At 41.9% G+C, this 26,811-nt stretch overlaps 1 pseudogene; it reads left to right on the top strand.

Moving 5' to 3' along the window:
- LOC141961820 (cytosolic phospholipase A2 epsilon-like) overlaps nucleotides 1-26,811 on the top strand; it is a 45,238-nt pseudogene that overhangs the window by 12,839 nt on the left and 5,588 nt on the right.

Genomic DNA, 26,811 nt, shown 5'->3' with positions numbered 1-26,811 from the left:
TCATTACAATAAATACACACATCACGAACTTTAAAGCATATCTCCTTTGTTGTTTTTTTCAGCAGGAAGAAATGTCACCTTACTCCCTGCTCACTGTAAGAGTCATAAAGTTGAGAAATGCTCATCAGGCGGATTTTTGTAAGTACCAGATTTTCTTACTGATGTTATACGGTACTAAAATTGCTTATGCTAGCCACTACACAAATGTGAAACAGAGAAATTATACCAGCTAAGAAATCACAGTCAAGGCCAAGTTCTGCCACAGAGTATCTATTTACAATTTCAGAGGTTTGTTGTTTAGGTTGTGTTTTGTTTTTTTTTTTTTTTTTTAAGAAAAAAAAATTTAGCAACAGGTCAATGCCAGGTAGAGTATTGACTAAATATTTAGGACCCTTCATCAGTCAGCAAAGCACAGACAAGTTGGCTATTTCAGATGTGTGAAAATATCCTAACACCAGTTTTAATACCCAGATGTTCATATCCCATATCTATAACAAATACGTAGAATACAGGGCTGAAATCTTTACACATCGGTTGCTCTTCTTTCTCTGCTCTAAAGAGCCCTGCCACATCCCAGTTCAGTGAGGTGTATAGTGTACATGTCCTGAGCTGCCACGTTGCTATGGATGTTTCTGACTCTTGCTCCCCACTGGAAGATGCATAACAGAAATCTTTGGGGGACTGTAGTATATGGTACATTACAGCTTACATGCAAAATGTTCTGAAAATATGTGGTATTTGGCCAGCCCTTACCTGGTGCTCCACTTTCACAGAGGTTTTTTTTCTTCTGTGGTCCCTACACATGCCTCATGAACTTGGTAGGTCAGTAATAACTTCAGTTTTGCATATCCCATGACCATCCTGTTCTTTCTCCTTTTACTGTGCATGTTCTTTCCTTTTTGGGAGATTATGTTGAAGTTCACCAATGCCACAGCCTCTTCACTGTCAAACATTTCATATAAAACGTTACCTCACTCTGGTTTTCTACTTTTTAATATTTTTAGTACATCTAGAGGATCTATCAGAGAGGAAAGTAATTCACAATTGCTGTTTTCACAGACCAAGAGTCAGTTCTTTAGCTATGGTACTCTGAAATGTTGTGGGTTTGGTGCAGTTACTAAAGTTGTCAGAGGAAATGGCTGCACATTGCATGTCAAGGACTCTCAGCTTGTCCTGATACACTCCCTGAAGTTAGACAATGTCTGACAGGCACAACCTTTCCAAAGAATATAAGATGAGGCACCCCATGCTATCAGTAAGGCAGAAACTCTGCTCTAGATTCCTTTGGCCTGGAAACCATAACAGGTTTTGATTCAGAAGACTACTTTGGACTAGACTTCTCACAAGCAGATAGGCAGCTCTAAAGGTCCATCTTTCCATGAGACAGCAAGTCATCAGACAGACTTTCAGGAAGGCTAAGGACATAGCAGGATACCTTCTTGTTTTCTCTAAGTGAGAACTACTTGTCTTCCACTGAATAATTCAGGGACAGAAATATTTTCACCCCAAACATTACCATTTGTTTCTATCTCCATCTTCTGATGGAACAATATTCTACAAAGAAAATTTCTCACCATCTGTTTGTATTCCACTCACTTTGGCGTTTCAAGAACATGGATGTCACCATTGTCGGTTTTCCAACCAAATGGAGAGAAGTGTTCAGTTCACATGTTCCATAATACTAGGTTGCAGAGAGTAGAAGAAATATCGTAGAAGGTCAAATTAATTTCTATTTTTTTTTACAGCTATGAAATATTGCACATACATGCAAGGCTTCACCTTCCTTTGAAGTGCTGATTTAATTTTTTAGTATCATCTTTGATCTAGAGTAGAAATTGAATGACAGGATAAGAACCATGATTCAGCGGCTTATGCAAAGGGATTGCACAAAGTAAAATGATGTTGCATTCTCAGAAAACAGTGTTACTCTTATGACCTTGTCCTCTATCCTGAGGACAGGGGGATTTCAGAAGTCTTGCATAATGAGATGCAGACATTTGGAAAATTCCCATTATCACCAAAATGTACATCTCTGGAGTAGGGGTCAAGATGTGTGGACTCAGTTTTTAGCTCTGCCTACCAACTTGTGTAAGTTTAGGCAAGTTATCTAGATGCTCTGTGCCTCTGTCCTATCTATAAAACAGGATAAAACAATATCTTCTCCCATACATTTTCTCTCTGTTGTTTATTTAGATGATGTGCTCATTTTGAAAGGGGTTATCTCTTAATAATGTGTAGAGGGATCCTAATTTAAGATGTGAAATAAACCCTAGAAACAGCAAGAAGTATCTTCAGATTCTTTTGTTAATTACCAGAACAAGATTTGGGGACCAGCAGGTGAAGAAAAGGATGTCTTTCATTTCTGTTGGTAATTCCCCAGGTACTCTGTGACTTTGGGCCTTTTTCTTAAGGATGTCATCCCATAATGGAGCACTGTAAACCAGCATGTTGTTGAACAAGAAAGATAAATATTAAATAGCTCTACTTCGACTAAGCAGCAACCTGCCTGTGCTCTCAAAGAAGCTAGAGTCTCTCAGAAAAAAATAGTGTGATACCATGTGATTTAAATACTTCAGTACAATGCAAAAAGATATCTTGTGGGTTTTTTTAAGTGCTTGATTTTGCACTGATACTGATGTCCTTTTATCTTAAGGTTTTGGTTTTAACATTTGAAAGTATTTGAAGTATCAGAAAACTAAAACAGCTATGCATGCTAAAATGTGCTGATGAGAATTAGAAAATGATGTCTGCCTAGCCTTGTCTCAGCAATACAATCATTTCCCCTGGAGATCAGATTATAAACAGCTGATACAGGTCCTATCTGACTGTGAGATATCAGTAGAAATCTGAATTTTTCAGTAGAAATAGAATTTTTGTGATAATGTATTTCAGATTTCTCTAGATTTTCATCTTCAACTGTCAAAGCCAGGAACAAGCCACCTTCCCAATCAAGTGCAGCAGCTTCTACAACTTGCTTCTGTCCCTATGCTGGCTTCCCATTTTTCCAAGCACGTACAGTTATCTGCTTGCTTGTTCACTTCCACTTGGCTAAAATATGTTCCATTTCCCTGATTTTCTCTGTTAGTTGCAAGTGCAGTCATGCCAGGTCCTTTGGCCATAGAGTTTTCATATTTTTCCTTGACTTACTTGCCAAATCCTGGCTTCAGAGACTGCCACTTTCTATATACTTCCACTGACATTATTGTGTGCACCTGACTTGATCCTGGGTGTTTTTTAAACATGTACCTCAAGATCTGTGGGATGTGTCTTTCACAAGTCTGGGATGGAGTCCCAGCTTATCCTGAAATCTGATGTTACACCTTTGCCTGTAGACAACACATGCTGGTGGAGTTTGGCAATGACTGGATCTGTTTTCACATGTAAAAAATTAAAACAAGAAGAAAACACCCTGCTCACCCTCAGTGGATCTATTAGCCCTTTTCACAACATCCTTATCTCTGAATTGGAGAAACATGTATTTGATGGATGGACCACTCAGTGGAAAAGGAATTGGATGGTCACACTTAAAGAGTTTCAGTCAATGGCTCAATGTCCAAGTGGAGAGCAGTGACATGTTCCTCAGGGGTTCGTACTGGGATCAGTGTTCTTTAACATCTTTGTTGGCAATATGGACAGCTGGATTGAGTGCACTCTCAGCAAGTTAGCCAACAACACCAAGCTGTGTGGCGTGGTCGACACGCTGGAGGGAAGGGATGGGCCATCCAGAGGGACCTGTACAGGCTTGAGAGGTGGGCCTGTGCAGACTTCACAAAGTTCCACAAGGCCAAGTGCAAGGTCCTGCATGCAGGTTGAGGCAATCACATGCACAAACACAGGCTGGGGCAATGAGTGGATTGAGAGCAGGCCTGAGGAGAAGGACTTGGGAGTAGTGGTGGATGGAAAACTGAGTCTGAGCCAGCAACTTGCAGCCCAGCAATCCAGCTGTGTGCTGGGCTCCATCAAGAGAAGTGTGGCCAGCAGGTTAAGGGAGGGGATTCTCTCTCTCTACTCTGCTCTCATGAGACCCCACCTGGAGGACTATGTTCAGGTCTGGGACCCCCAATACAAGAAAGACATGGACCTGTTGGAGCTGGTCCAGAGGAGGTCATAAAGATGATCAGGGGGCTCGAGCACCTTCCCTACGAGGACAGGCTGAGAGAGTTGGGATTGTTCAGCTGGAGAAGAGAAGGCTCCAGGGAGACCTTATAGTGGCTGTCCAGTACTTAAATGGGGATACGGGAAAGATGGGGAGGGACTCTTGATCAGGAAGTGTAGGAATAGGACAAGGGATAATGGGTTTAAACCAGAAGAGAGCAGATTTATATGAGATGTAAGGAAGAAGTTCTTCCCTCTGAGGGTGGTGAGACACTGGCACAGGTTGCCCAGAGAAGCTGTGGCTGCCCCCTCCCTGACAGTGTTCAAGGCCAGGTTGGATGGGGCTTTGGGCAACCTGGGCTAGTGGAAGGTGTCCCTGCCCGTGGCAGGGGCTTGGAACTAAATGATCTATAAGGTCCCTTCCAACCCAAACCATTCTGTGATTCTATGATTACGTACTGTTGCTCCACCACTTTTGTGGGCTCATCTATACTTGGGTAATGTTCAACTCCAACATTTGCTTCATACTTCATAGAACTGGTTTATGTCTTGTCTTATCATGCAAATGCTCTTGACAGACCTGACCTTATTATTTCCACTGTATTCCTAACTGACCTTTATGCCAATTTGTAATCGTGGGTCAGACTCAAACACACATTTCTAGCACTCCCTGACCTCGCTGCAGACACTGGAAGGCAGGTGCCCACATAAGATCACTTACACTCATCCTGCTGCCCTGCAGACGCTGAGTGTCATCAGCAGGTTCCAATGTTCATACGCAGTTAGGCTGGGGAGGTGGTAAGCATGCTGGAAAGGAAGCAATTCCAGTGAAGTTTATGGTACTCTTACAGCCTGGCACCTACTTTGCAGTGGTATTCCCCATCTCTGTCTGAGACTGCAGACAGCCTTGGGTAAAAGAATTATGGTTTTGGTCATTGGTGTGTTCATTTGCTCGTCTTTAGCTGGAGGTTAGTTTCAGAGGCCTTTACAAAAGCTCATGTTTCCTGACTCTTAATGGTGTCAACTTCTCCTAGAGAATTCCGCACATGTAGGAGGAATATCTGGCCAGGATGAGGTTGCAGGGGAAACGGTGTATTAGCTCCTTTTGCTCACTGCTAACACTCCTTCCAGTGACTCTGTTTCCCAAAAAGATGAGAAAGGAGCCAGGGGATGGAGAGGAGGACCATGGTGGCACAGGCTCTCCAACACCTACCTTCCAGGTGCTTCTCCTTAAGCAAATGAGTTATTGAGTGGCCACACAGAGCTGAACACAAGATCCCAGCCTGGCCCACCTTCACCATCATTAGCGTTTACTTTCTGGTTTATGGCAGCCCCTAAAGCCCACAGCCAGACCTGACACCTTACCCTTGATCCCATGGACAAACAGACAAGCAGTGAGGGGATCTGCCTCATCTGGCACTCCTAAAGCTCAAACATGTGTCCTGAGGCACCAGGAGTAGAAGCAGACCCCTCCCAGGTCCTCAGGCAATGCTGGTGACACAGACCTGCAGCAATCTGGCCCTCTCCACTACCATTTAGCACAATGTGAAAGAGTGAAACTCTCTCGGACTCCACTGGATCTTGCATAACCCTGAAGACCTAAGTAAAGAGGTCTCTGGGACAGGCCACTCCCTGAAACCAGCAGCCTTTGTGGGTACCAGCTCATACCACATCCCAAGAGCTGACCTTTGCTGCTGGAGAGCATGCTTGGGCTCGTTAAAGCAGCAGGGGTGAAGAGGGAGGGGTCAGATATGGCCTCACTGGTGCTGGGTGTTTGCAACCCTCAACCTGGACTGCAGAGGTGAATTTGAGCTGTGTGTCCCAGTGAGGAATTACTCGGAGTGAGTTTCAGACTGATTGGTTCTTTCTTCCCAGAGACAGAAACTTCTCTGGTAGGTGGTGTCCTGTCAGTCCAGGAGGTTGTGGGTAGGGGAATCCCTGTGATGCAGCTGTCAGAACTGGGATAGGATAAGGTAAAATCTTGGGGGGGGGATTGAAATGTGACGGTGCTTACCAGGTATATTTTCTACTTAGAGAAATCAGGTGTATGTGGAAGCTGTCTCAGCTGTGGAGGGAAACTTGTTGGTCTTATCTGGTAGGTCAGAACAATTACGCCGCTCCCTTTACCCTTGCTTTTGGGTTTGTATCTTTCTTTTTGTTTTCATCTTTGTATGAAGAGAGACCCTGCATATTTATAAAAGAGTAGCTCAGAGCCTTTCTCCTCTCCCAGCTTATGAATATTTTGTGGAAGTTCTTACTTTACCCATTTGGAAGAAATGAGTTGGTTCTGGGGTGATACACCTGTAGTCTTTGCAACTCAGAGTGGTTCTCCAGAGACATCAGGGTTATTTTTGCTACGGAAAATAAATGCAAGCAGATAAGGAAGAATACACATAGTGCAGGTGATACTCATGGCCCTGCCCCAAGCATGCAAGTGGTGCCAGCGGTGCAGGTTGTAGGGGTGACCCAGGGTGCGAAAGCTATGGCTGCAGCAGGTACTGCACCCACTGAGTCTGTGCTCCGGGGAGCAAATCCTACTTTGTCACTTGATGTAAATGGCTGGACAGGGTGAAGGGCTCATTCACATGGGGACTCTGTCCATTCCTGGTAAAGGACACCACTGATTAAGCACAGTAGATCTATGAGCTTTTGTTATGTCCCCAAGCAAGCTATAGAAAGTCATATTATGCTTACAGATGAGTCTTGTATCTAGATACTTGTAGAGGACCAAGTTCTGTTCAAATCAGCTCTCAGACAGCAGTTGGAGGTAACTTCTTAATACTGTTTGCATCATATTATGCTGGTGAGGGAAAATGTCCCCAGAGACAATGTCCTATGATTGAGCAATGGGAGTGGCTCTCCTCCTCCTTTTAGGTGAACTGTAGTAAACCAGGATTTAAAGGGAACATGTCTGTGCAGGTGGAAAGGAGCTCACTAGGAGAAAATTACTTCTTTTTATCATTATGAAATGCAGTAACAGAACAGATGGGATTTTATAGTTTATATTCATTGGTTTTTTTAAGACTAGTTTTTCATATATGCTTTGGTTTTCCGTGCTGTAATTTTCTTCTTACTTGTGATGGAGATGAATGATTTTTAGGACATGACAGTTCATTTCAGCAACAGGTCACAGGACTGTACTCTCACAGAGCCACAAACTGCTGGCTGCAGTTCTGGACTTCTTGGTTCAGTCCTGAATTTTTAGTCCATCTTTGGCTTGAAGACAGAGATGAGAAACAGTCCCACCAACACACAAATGCAATTCAAACTGAAGAAGATAAAAATTGGGAAAGGGTATCAGGGTCCTTTAGTACTGACTTTCAAGGAGACTGTGAGTTCAGATGTCTCAGCATCCACATGGGGTGACATTATGTCATCAGGGAATGAAGTTGCAACATGTGCACTAAAGTAAGGGCCTGGCATGGCATGAAATTGCTAATGATGCCCAGCAATTGCATTAAAATTAGAGAATGAGGAAAATGCAAATGTTTGGGGTTTTTTTTTGTGTTAGCTCTCAGGTAGCAATGAATAAACTGGAAGATTTTCAGTAGCTCTCTTGTACGCTTTTTTCAAGGATAAGAGGGAGAAAAAAAGATGATTAGTCATTTCAGTGGTCCCATGCAATGAGAGTATCATAGTATTCATAGTATTCAGCAGACATCCAGCTATCCTGTTACTTTTGTTTTGTCCCACTGTTTGCCTCACAGCTTAACCTGGCTTCAAGTGAATTGCCATTTCTACAGAAATACATAAGCTCAGTTAGTCACAGCATGGGGAATAGCTGATACTGTCTGAACAGTTCAAGGAATATAGAAAAATTACAGGAATTTTATGGGAAACAATAACCTCTCCTCATTAGTAGTGACTGCAGGTGAATTATGGCACAAACATTAATGGCATAGTCCCCTTTCTCCATGGGGAAAAGACATGCTTTGTCCTAGTGGATTCATCTCACCTCACCTTCAAGGTCAAATTCGCACACAGTATTTATTACCAATTATATGTAATTTGCCTGTGACCAGCCAGACTTGATATTGCAGAATCACAGAGTGGCTGAGGTATGAAGGCACCTCTGGAGATTGTCTAGTCCAGGCCCCTGCTCAAAGTAGGGTCAGCTACAGCAGGTTGCTCAGAGCCAGGTCCAGTCAGGTTTTGAACATGTCCAAGGATAGAGACTTCAGAACCAATCTGGGAAACCTGTGCCAGTGTTTGACCACCCTCATGGTAAAAAAAAAAAAGGTTTTCCTCATGTTTAAATGGGATTTCCCGTATTTTCGTTTGTGTCCATTGCCTCTAACCTTTCACTGGGCATCACTGAGAAGAGACTGATTCTGACTTTTTTATTTCCCTCTTCCCCACCTCAGATCAGGCATTTACATACACTGATGAGGTCCTCCTGAGCCTTCTCTGCTCCAGTCTGAGGAGTTCCAGCTCTATCAGCTTCTTCTATGGCAGATACTCCAATCCCCCCCTTATTTTTGGGGACTTTTGCTAGACTCACTCCAGTACATCCTTGCCTCTCTTGTACTGGAGAACCCAGAAATGTGGCCTTGCCAGTGCCGAGCAGAGAGGAAGGATCACCCTCCACTTGCTGGCAACACTCTTAACGCAGCTCATAAGGCTGTTGACCTTGTTTGCCACAAGGGCACATTGCTGGCTCATGTTCAACCTGGTGACCACCAAAATGCACAGGTCCTTCTCTGCAGAGCTGCTTTCCAGCCAGTCAGCTCCCAGCTTGTTCTGGTGCATGGGGTTATTCCTCCTCATGTGTAGGACTTTGCATTTCCCTTGTTAATCTTCATGAGGCTCGTGTTGGCCCAGTTCTCCAGCCTGTCCAGGCCCCTCTGCAGTCATCTGGTGTGTCATCTGGTGTGTCAACAATGCCTCCCAGTTTTGTACCACCTGCAAACTAGCTAAAGGTGCACTCTGTCCCATCGCCTGCCTTGTCAATAAAGATGCTACACAGCCTTGGCCCCAGTGTCAGCCCCTGGGGTAAACCACTAGTGACTAGCCTCCAACCGGACTTTGTGCTGCTGATCACAATCCTTTGGGTCTGGCAGTTCACTGGGTTTTTAATCCATCTCACTGTCCATTTATCTAACCTGTACTTCATCCGTTTGACGAATTGTCAATAGCTTATTTTAAGTAAATGTTTATGAAAGGAACACACATATGGAAAAATAAATTTAGAAAATAGACTCATGAAAATGTTTTGTCAAAGAAAACAATCCAGCAAATCAGTAAATTCCAGATAAAACAGTAACAAAAGACATTCATAAATGGTGCAGCTGTTCATTCATGCTTGGCTCAGAGTTTTAGCACTGCCAGCTTTCTCAGTTCTATCACGAGTCTTGTTTTATATACTCTGTGGTTGAAAGCTGAAATTTAAAAAAGGATAGAACATTTTGGTTTTCATTAAGAAGAAGGAAAAGAAAAGAATTGGCTTTTGCAGCTGCAGCAAAAATATATAAATGTGTCTTTCCTGCATCCTACAATGGCCAGAAACCTAAAAGGAGAGAAGTTATGTCTCAGATCAGTTTAATATTTCTGAAGCATGTCCCATCTCAGTCACTTTGGCGATTTTGGGGATGCTGGACTCATGTTTTTGGAATATTTGAGATCAGCAGTGATAAGTGTGTTAATGACAGCAGGGATGGTCTAGATGGCCTGAAGCCATGTTCAGTTCTTGGCTTTTGTACAGGCTTCCTATGTGTTCTTGAGAAACTCTGTAGATCAGAGCCAGTAATACCACTTTTTAGGATGAGTACATCACAGCTCAGCAGGCTATCGGACAGCACACTGAGGGGAGATGTTTCAGGTTATCAGACAGATTGGTAATCGCAGCCTTCCTGCGTGTTGTCAGTTGAATAAAGTCAATATATTATCCTGTCACTTTGATTATGTAAAAAAGAGATGCTGAAATGTTGCCTGTGGAAATAATTTCAAAGACAGAAAGGCATCCTTCATGAGGGAAAACTCCTGGCAGTGTCAAAAAATTCCTTCAGATTCAGTGTGGAGTTATGTGGGAATCTCCCTGCCTGACAGTCACTGCCCTCTGGGGATGTCCCAGTCACAGGGCCACTGAACTTCAAGTAACACCCTATATCTAGGCAAATTATCCCAAAGTGATATACCTGATATGCTGAGCAAAGACACCAGGGCAAACTCTTTTTTAATCTTGAGGAACTGACTCAAGACTTGGGGCAAGTTTACAGATAGAAGGTATTTGTCTCTGCTCATGAGGTAGTTATCTCTGTCGATTTCCATGGGACTAGACTTCTCCCCTTCTCCTCTTTTCTCACTGAAGCCTGTGTTTAGACAACAAAATGGATCAGCCCTTTCAGCAGCCTCTGGAAAAGTTCTAGTCCAAGGTCTGAGAATCTCTTTGGTGGTTGTTTGGCTCATGACCTATGGGAGCTGATCCCTTCTAGTTAAGTGCAGGCTCACTCTCTTCGTCCACAAGATCCAAACCCTTTCTGTCACTTCATTTTTTATGGGAAGAAATGTGGAGTATGAAATAGCTTCCAGGTCTTTTAGGCATTGGCAAGCACCAGGAAGAGGCTCCAGACACCTACTGACGTCCTGAAGAAGCAATTGTACTGCTAGTAAGCTTCTCCCTTCCTTTCCCACCTAAGGAGACAATGGATAGGTGGAATAATTAATTTTCCATTGGGAAGGGTTAATAACCAGGTATACCAGACGTTTATTATCTGAATCAGACTCAAGCCTGATTCCTTTAAGATTTCTCACAAAACTAAATTGCAGACAAAAAGTGGATTAAGATAGTCAGTTTTCTAGATCACGTTCTAATCTTGTTCATGTTTTTCTCTTTACATAAACACAGCATGTCACGTTATAGTCGCACAAAATCCTGACAAACAGTTACAAAGTAAAGTAGGTAAAGCTAGAGAAAGCTGGGATTAAATTTTCTCCTGTTGGGTATGTGAGCCCACACAGCCTCCTCAGCTTCCACAGTAACTTCCTTTACTGGGACTGGTACCTGCTTCTCCTGCTGTTTCTGCCCTTCACCCGGAAATCATTTCTCTTCACTGACTCCTAGTGCCAGCCTGGCCCACCCAGTGCTGGTGTTCTCTGGGCTCCAGCTGGATGAGACAACAGCCTGCACTTGCTACAGAGACAATTTACACCCAATTCCTCCCAGGGACTGAGGCTCGCTCTATGCTGCATAGGTTGCAGTTTCTCCTACTGCCACAATTCCAGAGAGCTGAAACAATGTTGATAACAGGCAATAATGAACAGCAGGGACAGGGAAGGGATCTCACCCCTGTACTCGGCACTGGTGAGGCCGCCCCTCGATTCCTGGGTTCAGTTTTGGGCCCCTCACTCCAAAAAGGCCATTGAATGACTCGAGCGTGTCCAGAGAAGGGCAACGGAGCTGGTGCAGGGTCTGGAGCACAGGTCGTACGGGGAGCGGCTGAGGGAACTGGGGGGGTTAGTCTGGAGAAGAGGAGGCTGAGGGGAGACCTCATCGCCCTCTACAGCTCCCTGAAAGGAGGGTGCAGAGAGCTGGGGATGAGTCTCCTTAACCAAGTAATAAGTGATAGGACAAGAGGGAATGGCCTCAAGTTGCACCAGGGAAGGTTTATACTGAATATTAGGAAGCATTTCTTTCCAGAACAGGTTGTTAGGCATTGGAATGGGCTGCCCAGGGAGGTGGTGGAGTCCCCATCCCTGGAGGGGTTTAAGAGTCAGGTTGTCATAGCACTGAGGGATCTGGTGTCGTTGGGAACTGTCAGTGTTAGGTTAATGGTTGGACTAGATGATCTTCAAGGTCTTTTCCAACCTTGATGATTCTGTGTAATGTAAGACTGCTGGCTATTCATATTGTTCTATCCACTGGCTAGGGCTGTGTTTTTTTAAAATGTGTAGGATTGTGCGTAGTCATTCAAATACTCTGTTTATTAAAATAGTGTTGTGATGAACAACAAATCAATTTATCCATCTGTATAGATTACTGTCTTCCTGGTTTGGCCAGTGTATATGAGAAAGAACTGGTTATTTCCCACCCATGCTAAAGCTACAGAGCATTTCAATGCCTCCACTTTGTGTGTTGTGGTTCCACTGTCAGATATTTTGTGCCTATGTTCCTATAGTAAGCCAATCTGATTGCTATGTGAGCCTCTGGTTACCAACTGCTTCAGATGAAAAATTCCACACCAAAACCATCAAAAACTGCAGAAATCCAGTATGGAATGAAACTTTCTACTTCCGGATACAGAGACAAGTCAAGGTACACAAGTCAAAAACTCTCTTTTTCATCTCAGCTTCATGCAGTTCTTTCAGTTTAGCCCAAAAAGAGAATGTCATGTCTTCTAATGCTTTTTTGAGTTTACTTAAAACTCTCCTAGCAAGCTGGAGCAAAACAATTTCAGCTATTGTTGGAATCCACTTCTCTACTAACAGGTACTTACTATTTTTATATCAGTAATGTGAGCCTGACTGACTTGCAGAAGGCTGATAAGACCAATGACAGAGTGACAACACAGAGAAACAATGAAATAAAACTATAAAAGCTGCACTATAACAGAAAAACACATCCTTCCCTGAGGGGACTTGAAATAATGGCATATTAATGCCAGGAATTCTAGTATCGTTAAGATCTTTATTCAGTTTGGTACTTCTAATTATACTACACCCAAATACCTATGAACAGATGGCTGGAAGTGGAAAGCCCAAGGACACAGGAGGGTGGTTATTGATACGAAGTGACCTCTATCGTCCCTGTTGATAAGGGGCAATATAAGTCTTGTAGCTATCCATATTACTTCCTGAAAGATCATATTTTTGGTGAGAGCTACTTACAAGCATAAAAGGTGACCCAAGAGAGATCTCAGTTCAGCCTTAATTGACAGGACTAGAAGCTATTTCTTATAAAGAGGATTACACTTGTTTGCTTACTCTTTATCGTTTGTCATCAACACTTTTCTGTTTCCTCTCTGTAAAGCAAGCGCTGAACCTGGGAGAGCTGCAGAATGTCATACTTCCTGAGTATATGCTAACAAATTGGATATTTTTCATTTCGTTTTCCAGAATATTTTGGAAATTACTGTTTCTGATGATGACATCATTCATGATGATGACCATGCAATTGTGCTTTTTGATGTAGCTAAAATTGCCCTTGGGGAAAGAGTGTTTACTGCATTCCCACTAAACCCACAGGTAAGAGCTTGGTCAGATGTTTAGTACATCTTGACATATATTCTCTCCCTTCTGATTACAGAGGTGTGCCGTCTCTTTTGTCTTTTACCACCAGGAACAGCTTGGTGGTAAAAATGTAACAAATTTATTAAAAACTTGGAAATTGCACACCAGTGACAAAATAGACAGCCTACTCAAATTGCTGTTTGTTTCCTCTGGCACAGATTCTGGCCAAATCCCTGAGCCCCTGCACAGAATACAGTTTTACGGGAGCTTTGCACTTTTAATAATCTGACAGAAAATGACACACAAAGTGTGTCCTCACAAAGATTATAAAAAGATAAACAGTACCAGGGCAGGCAAATGGCCTGTTTCCACAACACTAAGTCTTACTATATCGTGTTCAACACATGGAAGCTGGCAGGGAAGAAAGTGTGAAAAGTAAAGGTTTAGTAGAGAGACTGGTGAGCAGCAAATACCATTTGTTCTGCTAGTACAAGTGAGTTCTTCTTTTCTCTGGGGAAGAAAAAGCTGACTCTGTCCTCTATTGCTGATAATAGCAAGTACAAAACAGAAGATCATTACTTATTAAAGCATAAAGGAAACTGTGCTTGCAAAAATGAAGGTCACTTTGCAAAACTCTCTAAAACTCTCTGCACATGCTAATTGCTGCTTCTTTTTTTTTTTTTTTTTTTTTTCCTTTCATTTTCAGAAGAGGGAGGAGCTAGAAGTTGAGTTTGTGTTGGAGAGCATGTGAGTAAAACCCCATTATTATGGGAGCAGCAGCTTGGAGTGTTGCATCAATGCAGGGAAACCTTGTGTACACCCAGTATCATCTTAACAGCGAGATTCACCCATTTTCTAAACTTAATATGTGCATCAGCAAATCATTGTAAGAAAATATCATGATGTCAAGAATGAGTTCAGAATTTTGAATTCAGTTACTTTCTCCTAAAATTTATGTATTACTCGCATAGTTTAGAGTTGGTTTTCTGGGGATGGTAAATTCCACTGCAGTAAATCTATAGATTTTTTGGAGAGCATTCTCTGGGCAGCTCATTGTTTGATGAGAATGTTGCTACCTAACCTGTGACATACTTGTGTTATTAAGGCTGTTACAAGCACTTTTTACGTGCCTTATTGCAGCTGAATCATTTCTGCTAGGTAGTTATGAGGCATCTAATGAAAAGGGAATGTATCTCTAAAAACAATAGGAAGGACCAAATAAAATTTAAACAGAAAAAAAAAAAAAAAAGAGGAAAAGGTGTCCTGTTCAAGACAGTTTCCAGATTATATTGTTTATAAAACACATATTATTTGTTCTTGTTTTCTAGCCGGGATCCTCCTGAAGCCATCATCACAAATGGGGCAATAGTGGTAAAATATTATTTGTTTTGTTCTCTTGTATTTTTTCCCACATCGTTCCTTACCTTAGCTGACTATGATGGCAGTGAGGGAAAAACTTCAAGATACCTTTTCTCTTAGAAGCTTTATCTTTGAGGAGGCCAGCATGATCTTAGAAGAGCCATCAGACCGTTATCATTTTGCCTTGTTTGTCTGCATCCGTTGAAAATTACAACGTGTTTAGCATAACACCATCCTCCCACATAACAATTAAGTTAATTTTCACTTTCACTGCATCTGGCAGAATTCTCCACCACAGTTGGTCCCCACATTCAGACAGTGACCCTACAATGACCCTTCCAACATATGCCAGCACTGGCGGTGAGATGACTGGGTGAGTAATCTAATTCTCTGTTCCAATCATGTCTATTCTAGTGTCGTGAAGTAGCCTGTTTGGAAGTTCACTTGAACAGCAGACTGAAAAAGAGGCATTTTTCAGGTAAGCTTATTAATTATTTAACTGGATATTAGTGATTTTAACCACTCTAACAATACCTAGAAATTGCATCATCCAAATATTAAGGCTTTAATTGACCATATGTAAGCTGATTTGTAAAAACTTTGCAGTAGGGAACGCCACCAGTTCTGCAGCAGCTGTAAGTTCAGGGTTCTGACTTCACGGGGAAGCCTTGTGCCAGACTAGAAACAACATCAGATGCTTGTACATAGTATTTAAACCCCAGGCTAAGATCCTGAAAACCTCTGCTGCAGTACTGCTAAATCCTGAAGAAGCTTAGTTCCTTAGGTGAGATAGCCCATGGCCTTAACTTTCCTAAGGATCTCTGACAGTTTGACTTCTGCATACACACAGAAACACCTCATTTTTTGCAGGGGTTAGCCACTCAGCAGCTGGCTCCTGCCTGACCATGATCAAGATCCAGAATCTAGAAGCTCCTCTGCCCACATCCCCTGAGGGGCTGGATCTGGTAGGCAATCTCAGAGCATGCATAACACACTCCGGCAGGATTAGCTGATCTCTTCATATAAGTAGGGTCATCTGCTGCAGAGTCAGGTCTTATTTTAGGGGACTGAGAATTTCTCTTGCTCATTATTTGGCCTGGGATGAGGATGATTTACAGTGCAAAATACCTGGTTGCATTCGCTGTGTCATGATGCAACTGCAATAGAAATGCAGCAGTCTAAAATTCAGTGCCGTTCACGTCATGCTCCCATCCAGCTTCTTGCTCAGACCAGTACAAAGATACAACCACCTGTAATGTTTGGGCCTTGGATCACTTTCAGAAGACAGCTTTACAGATACAAAGAGGAGAAGGGGTTTGTTCAAAGCTACCTTTTGCTTATTTTTTCCTCTTTCTCTTTTTTTTTTTTTTCAATTAGAAGTAACTTTTTGTGTGCTGTTTATCTCATTGTTTTAGAGAATGAGCTAACATTTACAGTAAGAGGATCCTTTGAAGAAACGCAGAGAGTTTCAGTGGGCTGTGACTCCTGCTCCTCTCTCCCAGATCCCACTTTCTTTCACTATGCCAAATACAAGCAACCCTCCCTGGACGTTGCCCTCACAAAGAAGAGGAGGCTTCCCACCTTTGTACGTTACCCCAGAACATGGTAGACAACACAGACTGTCCTATGATCTGACCTTTACATGTAAGTAGGCAGCAAGAGAACATTTCTGTCTTAACCAAACTCCGTGCTCCTTTTCAGTGTGCTTGTGTGTCATGTGGAGCAGGAAGGAGGAGAAGCATCCCCCTGACTCTCCCTCTGAAGTCGCTCCCCTCTGACCGGGAAGTAGTCGGCGAGGTAAGTGTCTGCTGGCCATGAGGAATCCTTTGCAAGCTTTTAAAAATTGTTGCTGGTTCCCCAAGAAGCAGAAACCAAAGACCACCTCTCTTTATACAGAGCCAGTTGTTTTCTAACCTACTTTGAATCTAGGGCAATGCATAATGAAGTAAATTCTTTGGAGCAAAATAAAATGGGAAATCCAGGGGAGAAGGAGGAAGAAGAAAAACGTCTTTGTTGCTAATCCTTCTTCTATTGTCCATGTCCTTAGACAGGCTGGAGGTCACTGGGTGCCACCAAGACAGAGGGTTGAGGGTGTAGCCTGGCATGCTGCTGCAGGAGGCAAACCCGTGCCACACTTGCAGGGTGCTCAGCCTGTTTGTCTTCCCCTTGTATCTCATGCTGTTATGTGAGAGACTTTGGTTTCAAGACCCGTGTTTATCGGTGGACCCTTCCAGGGAGGTGAGGTGTGGCACTGCAGCTCTTATGCTATTTATTTGTGTGGCTAAGTAGTACCAACACAAGCTACACCTGAGTTTCACAACAAAGAGAAGATGCAGACTATAGATGATAATACCAAAGTCTTAATTTATTAAATTGGTGCACATCTCTGGGTACTAATGAAACACTGAGAAGAGAGTCTTATCTCCCGATCTCAGTTTACTGGGGTTCAGAGTTTGTAGATGTACTGATGACCCAAAAGAGCTATATCTCACTCTGAATGGGAGAAAAGGACTGCTTTAAACAAAATGTCAATATTCATAATTTTACCTTTTGAATTTTCAGCACAGAAAATTTGATTTGCACTTTAAGGTGAAAAAATGGTAAGATATCTTATTTACCTTCCTTCCATGTTTTTCTCCTTGATTCTTTGAATTTGGATATTTGTCAATCGAGTTCCAATCCCTTTGTTACTGCCTGAATCCTGAATGCTGGCTCATCCTCATTTCAGACTATAAAATAGAATGGACTCAGTACACAATTTCAGCAGCCATGAGTTTCTGTAATGGGACTATACAGTGAGTTAAGAGAAGGTTTTATAAAGAACACACCAATTTTATATTGATATTTTTTTGCAATCAAAATTATATGCTAAGGGTCACTGTAGACCCTCTTTGATACCTCTATAAATTATTGCCAAATGCAGATTTTCAATAAAAGCAGCATTTCAAAACTAATTGAAAGAAACCTTTCCATTTCCCTAGGTCAGATTAAAAAGATCAGAGTGCCTGGCCACTCTAGGATATGAAAAAATTGAAATAATAAGTGTTCCCGCATTTATTTTTTAAAGTCTACTCAAAGAGATAAATGCAAATTCACTCAAACAAGTGATTGCTTTTTTCTAAACCAAGGCAACACACTGTGTATTTTGAGGTATGGTTAAGGCCTTAGTAAAATTTATAAGATGAATATGCTACATGACATAGCATGTCATAAGGGAAGTTCTCTTCCCTCACACAAGCAGGTGCATCTTCTATTGTGCTCTTTATTTTAGGTAAATATGCTATCAGATACACATACATTTTACAGCTGTCATTTAAAAACGTCTTCCTTACCACACCTGAGAAAGATTTTCATAGCAGTTTCCAAACTGCAACTGCAGTGCTTATAAATATCCATAAATTACTATATACACCCACACATAAGAAAAAATCCAAACATGAAAGTCCACAACTTCAGTCCACAATTTGCAGGTATCAGTGGAAGTTCGTGTCACTGTTGAAGGTGCATTTAAAAGCCACCTTTAAAACACTGCCCTCTTCAGACTTTAGCCTTTATGTCTGAAAGGGAACGATTCTGTTACTTGTAGCTATATTTAATTTCAGGTATCTTCGGCAAGGAGGAAAAAAACCCCCAAACCTCTCAGTCCAAAGGAAGACGTACTGTTGTTCTCCAGGAACAAACTAAAGCATTTCATCTCTTCCTAGTTTGCTTTATGCAGACCTGATGGTGAAGGCATGTCTATTTATGAAGTAGAAGCAATTAAGAAGGTGAATTAAACTATAAACGTGATGTGAGATGCCTGATCCTCTGTTCCAGCCAGGAAGACCTAGACATACGCCTGGGGTTTGACCTATGTGCTCAGGAACAAGATTTCATTCGCAAGAGGAAGAAGGTGGTTGCAGCCGCTCTGAAGGACGTTCTCCAGCTGGAGGAGGATTTACAGGAAGATGAGGTATCTGAGCCATAATTATTCTCTGCCTTCTCCAGCTGAATGTTAAAATGTGGCATTTGTGTTCACTTCCCACTTTCCTGGAAACAGTCTAAAGTTTCACATGTCAGCCACAGTTGACTTATTTTCTCTATTTGAGGGAAGAAATGAGTACTCATAGGAAACATTAATAAAAGGACCCTGTAGCTCTGTTGCTACAGGATCTACTTTTGTGTTGAGTAGCAGTCTGCACAATCATGCAGAGAAGGGTTAGGTGCTCTCAGGCCAAAGCCAAAACTACTTTTAGATCTCACAATCATCTTGGCCAGATGTAAACTATTGATTCAGCACTTCTTTCCCTCACAGTTCAGACTGGACTTTATTTTGTTGTGCCTTTTGTGCCGGTATTTAGGCTCCCATTGTGTGAGCACAGCATGCTGCCACTCTGACTTCATCATCGGCTGCAGTTAGAGCGTGCGCTTGCTTGGCAAATTGGAATGATAACAGAGAGTCCAAGGCAGAGAGAAATCAGGTTTCTCTTTTATACTCCCATGACCGCAGTGTGAAGCCTGAACTCAGATGCACACATGACAAATTTTCCTCATTTTGCCCTAAACTGAGCTCAGTAGATTTTTTTGACAGCTGGACCTTGCCTTTAAATGCCAGCACTAAACCATGGGCCATTTCCTTCCCTGCAGATGTAGAGGCACCCTTACTTCCCTGCAGAACAATCTCCCTAGATTCTCCTGACAATTTGGACAAGAGACTAATTCACCCCAATGCATGGTAATTAACTTTACTGTTAATGGAGCCAAGTCATATTTATGGATTAATCCTTTTTCTAAGAGTTCCAGACCCTGGATTTCTGTATCATCAGAGCAAGAAGTAATTGCAGTTCACTCAAATACCTAGTACATACACATATGTAGTAGGTAGAGTGAGTATGGTTTTTCTTTCCCTCTGGAAACTGTAAAAGGGGATGATGTCACCAGCCTCTGGTCTTAGGGGATCTGAACTGGTCTGTGCTCTTAAACCCAACAGTCATAATAGACCTAGTATGGCCTGTGAAATAACTATACAATAATAGAAACTGGCTTGAGCAAACTTCAGTAACAGAGAGGTTATTACTACACACATGGAAACTGTGAGACAGCACCTATGTTTTCTGGCCTGTTGCATCTGATAAAAAACTGGTTCAAGTGGCAGGAGGTACCATTCCCTCTAGTCTTTTTCTGGTCTGTTACTGGTTTTGCAATAAAGCACTGAAAATTCAATGTTTGAGATGATGGCTTTTGTTTCCTAATGCACAGTTGCTTGGAAGAGGAAACATGAAGTATTTCTTACTCCTTCTATGCCTGATTATTAATCCAGGTTTTTCTTCTCCTTGCAGACTGGTGGCATGTAGCATCTTTATTACTTTATCACTGTTCTTTTCCAACCAAGATGTTTCTCTCCCTTCTCAGGCCATGTCACTAAATGCATGTATTTTGGGACTGAACAGGTACCTGTGGTGGCAATCATGACAACGGGTGGTGGAACCAGAGCTCTGACAGCCATGTACGCTCACCTTCTCAGTGTGCAGGAACTAAATGTCTTGGACTGTGTTTCATACATCACTGGTTTATCCGGCACAACATGGTAAGCCCAAGATAAGCAAAGTTTTCACAGGAATTTTCTGTATGTATGTGATGTGAAGAAGTGATCTGAAAAGTTGTATCATCTATCAAGAAAGGGCTTTCTTTCTCTGTTGTGGCTTTTTCTTGTATCCTTCAGTGGGTATTTGTCCACATTTGGAATCAATGCAGTCCTGATTAAATATGTGGATGGTACCACACACATGTGCTTTTTCGTGTAAATCAAGGCATGATACATGAACTTCCATAACTTCCCAAAGCTTTGCTTCAGAACTCATGCTTTTCCTTGTGTGATTTTTTTTGTTTATTAGGACCATGTCAAACTTGTATGAAGATCCTGAATGGTCCCGAAAGGATCTTAAGGAAACACTCAATGATGCCCGAAAGCATGTGCTCAAAAATAAATTCTTTACTTGTTTTGCTCCTGATCGTTTGAAATACTATTTGAAAGAGTTGTGCCAGAGGGAACAGGAAGGACATCAGATATGTTTCACAGATCTCTGGGGACTCATCATTGAAACCATGTTCCATGAAAAGGTACAATAGCAGCACCTTTCTCTTCAGATTTGAATATTTAGTGAATATAACAGTGAGGGCAGACAGCAAATTGAAAAATAGTTGAGGTCAGAAGGGGCCTCTGGAAGTCGTCTTGTCCAACAGCCCTGCTTAAGCAGGATCAGCTAGACCTGGCTGCCCTGAACCACAGGCTTTTGAATATCTCCACAGGTGAGGACTCTACAACTTCTCTGGGCAACATATGCCAGTGTTTGACCACTCTTAAGGAAAAGGGTTTTTTTGCTTGCAAGTTTGTTTTTCAGATAGATGCCTAAAGCATGTGCCTCTGCAGTATCATTCTTTGTGTTTGTTGACTGCGTTATACAGATCTTAACATCACACCTGATACAGAAAGGTTGGGAATAAGGAGAAATAACAGGAAACTTACAGTATGAACAATTTTAAAATTAATTCACATGTAAATATTTGAATGAAAATCCTGCTGTTCTTTTAAAAGAGATGCATGGTGTGACGAGACAAAGAAAAATCACAAACACAAAGACATTATCTCTGAGTTGTTAATGGAAATATGTCACCCTGTAAACATTTCCACCAAAAGGCACTGTTCAGGCTCTATTTTACTAGTCACGAATCTTTCCTTCCCAATAGGCCATTTTTACCTAAGAAAGAGAAAACATTCCCCTGTAATATGATTCACTGCACATGCATCCAAATTTCTACTGCCTGAGCACAGTAGTAGAGACCTCCTGAGGGGGGGCTCAACAGGGAGCTGTGAAGGTCCCCACTGTGCCGCAGCCCTGTCCCCTGGCCAGCACAGCCCAAGGGAAGCCTGGTGGCACAGCCATCCTTCCAAGGGCTGCCCCAGTGAGGAGGAGCACCTGCAGCTCCCCTTCGAGGAGGATCTGAACTCAACACCCTCTCAAACCTGGGTACTGCTCCCAAGCTGTCCTACCCTTTCTACCCTGCCTGAGTATGTAAGATGTTCCACAGCAGAAGCACTAAGGGTCAGGGTTCATTGAACATTAACTCTGCCTAAGCCTTGGCTCTGTCACAGGTCTGAGGAAAAGGTGATTTTTCTGGGCAGTCAGTGAAGGGGTTACTCTTTCTAAATGAAATATTTCCTGTCAAGACTGCTTTTCAAATATTTCTAGACATTTTTCTGAATTAAATAACGTGAATAACAACATTTTCTTCCTACTATTGAAATCTCAGGGTTTTTTAATCGAATGAATTTAATTGAGGACTATTTGTGTGTTGAAGTGCTGGGGCAGGGGAGGATCAGAGGTAGGGCTGACAGCACCTCTCTGAACTAAACCAGTAGGGAGCATCCTAGCTGGAATCCAGTATGCACCACATTGTCAGAATCCAGGCTTAGATGAACTGGGAGGCTCTTTGTGTCGTCTAACTAAACTCAGCTACTGTCCTTCTTCAAAACAGGAGAGCTCCCATAAGCTCACAGATCAGCAGCAGGCATTAAATCAGGGTCAGAATCCCCTGCCCATCTACCTCTCTCTCAATGTGAAGGACAAAATCAGCGACCAGGATTTTAGAGGTAATAATACTCAAGAACTGAATTTAACATTTATTCCCAATAGGGGTCAATTTAAGATCATGTAAAGAAATCAATTCAAAGCACAAATACTCTAAAAGACCAATACACGTAAGAGTAGAAATTTAACAGTTAAATTTTTGAAGGCCTTATTATATTCAGCTGTATTCAGGATCAAAAGCAGGATGATGGAGGATATTATCATGAAATTACCTGCTATGCGTTTTTGTAGAAGGCTTCAGAAATCTAAAGTTTGTAGAGAAATTTAGATTTAAGAGGATAATTCACTCTTCATGTTCTCCACTGTGAATAAATGTCTGCTTGCAAAGTGTGCTATTTAGAAACCTTGCCTTGCCTCAGTGTACCTTAACTTGGCCAATATTACATGTTTTATTCAACTAATTTGTGCCTCTGCTGCTGTAATCAGTCTGCCTTGTGCTGCTTCTTTCAGAATGGGTGGAATTCACCCCTTACGAGGTAGGATTCCCAAAATATGGCACCTTTATTCGTGCGGAAGATTTTGGTAGCGAGTTCTTCATGGGTCGCCTGATGAAGAAAATCCCAGAATCCAGAATCTGCTTTTTGGAAGGTGATTTGTTACTCTGGGGTACTGTAATGTAATGTAATATAACCCACTCCTGTGCAAACCCCTCTTCTGAAATTAAGCAGTTAGTGTATTTTTTATCTGCTGGGAGCAGCACATGGTAAAATATTAGAACTAATAACAGGTCACCATCTACAGGATTTTTTATTTTCTCTGCAATCTTATTCAGTTGAACAGCTTTATTTGATTTCATATGTGGTTATGCTTACTGACATGAGGCCTCCACAATACTTATTCATCTTTGTCAGCAACAGAATTTGTGTAACATTGGTGCTGAGTTAAATCATCAGTTTCTTCTGCAGCCCAAGTCTCTGAAATGAGGCCTTTTATCTACCATGTTCCTGCCGCAGCAAACTCTGATTAATCCTCTAGGATAACACTTGCATTTCAGAGTGCAAACAGGTCATAATATTTACCATTTTTCCCCTCTTGCATAAGAACACTAAAAGCAGTAAAGAAACCTTTTTTCCCTTCACAAAAGCAGTCTCTTGCCTCATTGTTCTTCCTACTTCCACCAACTGCATAAATGAAATTTCAGGTTTTTTGAGAAGTTCAGACTTCTTGCTTGTGTGGAGATTTCACTACGGCTGGTGGTGAGGTGTGAGGAAGAAAATCAGAATCTCTCCACCCCTGGCTGCAATGTCAAACAGAGCACATAGGTCTCCCTTTCTGTGGTCAGAGACGCCAGTGGGTCACCAGCCCCCTTCCTACACCTCCCACCTTGGCACTTTCTTACTCCCTTCCCTAGAGTGATGCTAGGATATTTCTGCCCCCATTCCTTGCCAGTGACCCAGAGTCCCCTCATTCAGGCAGTGTTACTTATTCCAGTGACACAGATATTTGAAAGGTTTTCAGCAAATTCCTTTGCAGCCCTCAAGCAGAGGCAGCAGAATCCCTGCAGACTACAATAGTCCTGCTGCTCTTTCCTGCATGGCTGGCCCCGTTCCCTCTGGCTGCAGGCTGGCACTGCTGGGGCGGGAGGTGGCCAGGCTTGCCCAGGTCCAGCCTCTTCTATCCATCACTCAGTTCCTCCCAGGAGTGCCAGGTTTAGTTCTGCAGTTCAGAGGGCTCGGGAAGGCATCATTACACACCCAACATATCTAACCATACCAGGTAACAGTGTTCTACCAGGCTGAAAAGATGATTGCAAGTAGGTGGCAATCTGGGCTCCCATCAATTTGCTACATCTATTACTAGAGGAACTTGAAAATGTTACTCAGATATGCCTTAAACCCTCAAAAATCAGAAGAAAAATCAAAAGACTCATATATTTACACTTTCTATTTCCAAATTTTTAAGCCGGCTTCCTCATTCTAAGGGATATTAGTGTATGAATCTTGAACATTTTGTGATTGACAGTTCTGCAGAACTGCATACCTGTAACAGGATTCTGCTAGAAAGAAATATAACTTTTAGAATTACGAACACTGAGAACTTGGGGAACAAGTTATGTTGAGGACAGGTGGAAAATATGAAGATGTACTTCACAAAACGTTATTTGCCACATAACAAAAATTAATGTGTTAGCAGCTATAATGAAAATACTACCAGCCCTCTTCATATATCCCTATAAATTCATTATGGATTCGTATACCAATTCATAAATACATTCCCTTTTATTTGTGCGCTAAGATAATATAATGAATAAAGTTTGCTGGAGAATTCAGAACGTACTGAAGGTTTTTGTGAATGAAAATGCTTCCAGGTCTTTACCAGTTTATTGTCTGTCAAATATACCCTATGCCACAGGGATCTGGAGCAGTGTATTTTCCTTGAATCTTATGGATGCTTGGTATATATCTGTTAATTCAGAGGACTTCTGGCACAAATGGACCCGAGACAAAATTACTGACATAGGTGGGTTATTCTTATGCCATTATGTTATTTTATTGCCTCTTTTTTTTTTTTTTTTTCTTTCCTTTTCTTTCTTTTACCCTCTGTGCTGCTATTCCCTCACTGAATTTTTCAAAGCCATTTTAGAATTCCCTCTTCTGGGCTTCCTGTAATCCACATGGAAACCACAGGAGGAAATTCATGCCACTTATACCAGTATGGCAATCATTTTAGTAGTGTGAAAAAAGAATACATGTGATCTGTCACAGGAAAAAAAAAAAAAGAGAGAATGACCCTCATATGAGCCATCTGCAGAGCACAAGGGTAAAACTGGAAAAAAATATCCCTATAAACTAGAAGAGGCTGGAGGTCTCTCCTAGCGATTCACAGTCCTCCAGTTCCTCTCTTGGAAGCTGGAGTATGGCATGAGGCTTCACAGAAACAAAACCAATCACCATCCCTGCCTCTCTGGAGTCTACAAAGCACAGATACAAAATTCAGCACTATTTCAAGTCAATCCAAACTAATCCTAAGGATGAGATTTGCAAAACATGCTACCAAATTAAGAAAGATTGGCAGGGTGGGAGTTCAAGGAGAAACACACAAGACAGACGTACTGCAGAGAAAAAAGATGAGAAGGAAAACAAAAAACAAAGCAAAAAAGGGTGATTTATCCTTTTGCACTTGTAGGGGGTAGTTTCTGGTTGTTAAAACAAGGAGCTTGCCTTTGCTAGTAAGGACCATTAATTATGTTTGTGTGGCCAAGAGATTGTGATTGTGTGGCTATTTGTGTGTGTGGCTGAGAGATAAACTGTAACACAGAGTAGCAAAGCAAGATAGAATAAGTTCAGGATATTGTAGTGGATAAAATCATAGAAAAGCAAAGGAAGTTATGGTAGATGAGACACATCAATTTACAGTACAAACAAGGCTTTTACCATTGTGGGCTGAAAAGAAATGGATTTTTTCAAATCTTAGCTGAAAAACTGAGATTTGTGGAGATCCTGGAAATAAAAAGAGAAAGAAGCGCAAGTTTTGCCAAATGTGTTAAACCAGATTATGATTGCACAGATTAACCTCAACAATGAGACCACATACGAGAACTGTTATTCTTCTGCAGATGATGAAACCCTATTCCCTGCAAGACCAAACGTGTTGGATACTCGAGTGGTTTGTCCCACTGACAGCTTTTCAGGCATTTTCCGAGATATTGCCATGTTACGTCCAGCAGCTTCAGAAATCCATAACTTTCTGAAGGGCTTCCAGATGAACAACAACTACCTAGAGAGCGAGTTTTCCAAATGGAAAGGTATGATAATAGCACCCTGGTTTTAGTTATACTTTAAACCATCCTTGGGGAAAATGTAACAATGTTTAGAAGATTATCAAGCCAACTTTTTGTTCTGTTCCCATCCTCTGATAATATTTGAACTGCTTGTTACCAAAACCCGAAACTAGCTAGCAGGAGAGGCTTCAAAAATAAGTTCTTAAAAATTTCATTAAGATTGGCAACTGATAGATGAGAAAGACCCAGAGTAGTCAACCAGCGTATGTCTGCTGACGTGACAGCCAGCCAGCCTGCACACTTGTGGCATTGCACTGGTGTCATCATATGCAGTCTCTTGCACAGTCAGCTCTCAAGGGATGTGTGAGGGAGCCTTGCTTCGTGTTACCATTTTAGTTAAAAGTAAGATATAACCTTTGTAACAGCATTGCTTGTTACACAGTTTGGGAATTAGTGCTCAGTCTGGTACCAGCTCTGCGATGTTGCACAAGGGGTTACGCCTGCCTCAGCTGTGTACCTCAGTAGCTGCGTGCCTGTTTTCATAGCATGCAAGGCATCAAACATCTTTAATCTTTAGTAAGTCAAGACAATGAGGTACCATTTTATTTTTTTCCACATAAAAAAAAAGACCTGAACAGTCACACACAAGACCAGGAAATGGAATTAACTCTATTCTTCAGAGCCCCAAGTTAATCCCTCTTAATTAGAGGAAAGCTAAAGAAATTGCAGAGTAAATAGTGAAAAGAGGAAGCCAGATGAGGAACTGAAAATTACTGAACTGCAACTATCAGCTATATAGGTAGGTCTAAGACCCCAGAAAAGCTGAATTATCTTTTTGTTAAC

The sequence above is a fragment of the Athene noctua genome, chromosome 6 (assembly GCF_965140245.1).
Source record: "Athene noctua chromosome 6, bAthNoc1.hap1.1, whole genome shotgun sequence".
Classification (NCBI taxonomy): domain Eukaryota; kingdom Metazoa; phylum Chordata; class Aves; order Strigiformes; family Strigidae; genus Athene; species Athene noctua.
Note: the sequence above shows the minus strand (reverse complement) of the source record. Positions and strands in the feature narration are given on the sequence as shown.